Source organism: Alligator sinensis, unplaced genomic scaffold, assembly GCF_000455745.1.
Source record: "Alligator sinensis unplaced genomic scaffold, ASM45574v1 scaffold1008_1, whole genome shotgun sequence".
Lineage (NCBI taxonomy): Eukaryota > Metazoa > Chordata > Crocodylia > Alligatoridae > Alligator > Alligator sinensis.
Genome location: NW_005842013.1, coordinates 2,510,310 through 2,511,069, shown reverse-complemented (window position 1 = coordinate 2,511,069; position 760 = coordinate 2,510,310). Strand labels below are relative to the sequence as shown.

General features: G+C 46.8%; 1 protein-coding gene across 8 annotated transcripts in view; it reads left to right on the top strand.

Annotated features, from left to right (window-relative positions):
- The window catches only part of GDPD5 (glycerophosphodiester phosphodiesterase domain containing 5), a 309,687-nt gene that overhangs the window by 55,770 nt on the left and 253,157 nt on the right, over positions 1–760 (top strand). The window lies entirely within an intron of this gene.

The following is a 760-nucleotide window of genomic DNA, read 5'->3' as shown; positions in this document are numbered from 1 at the left end:
CAGAGCATGCAGATAAATGGTTCACAATACCTGTCTGCCTTCTCTTTGAGAGTAAATTACTCTTCTGTCCTTACCTTTTAGCTGGCCCTGACAGAATTAACCTTCAATCTATTGCCCCAGAGTTGAAGGAGACTAGGAGTTAGCCCCATTTTGCACGCGTGCGTGCCTGGATGCAGAGTGTGCCCCCAGGTTACGTTTGGAGATCTAGTAACGCTTTTGGCAGAGTCAGCACTGTGTGGCTCTCCCACCTCCCCCTGAGCAAAGGCTGCTGGTAAATTCCTGAGTCAGCTACAGGTCAAGCCCGGGTCACTGTTTACATCCTGTAATTAGCAGCTGAGCAGTTAATCACTAGACAGCACCAGAGTCAGAGAAGCCCTGAAATGCAGGAGCCTTCCTTTGTGGCTGCCGGAGCGCTGTATCCCACAGGCTGCACACGGCTAGCGGCCAAGCTGCTGACTTGAGCCATTTCACGTTGCGCATTTGGGGGTGGAAAAAGAGAAGCAAAAATGTCCCCCCCCATATCAATTCCTCCCTTTTTTTTTAATTCTTGTGAGATCTGAAAATCTTTCAGCAACATTAGGAGTATGGCAAACGTCTGGAAATGATAATAAACGATGGTTAGATTGCGATTTCTTTGCAACAGGTTTCTCTTCCTGCAAGGTTTGCATCACAAAATGGGACCTGTTTCTATGAATATTATTATGTTCATATAATATTACAGTGATCACTGCGATCCTGGGAAGGATTCTGGGGGGCATAA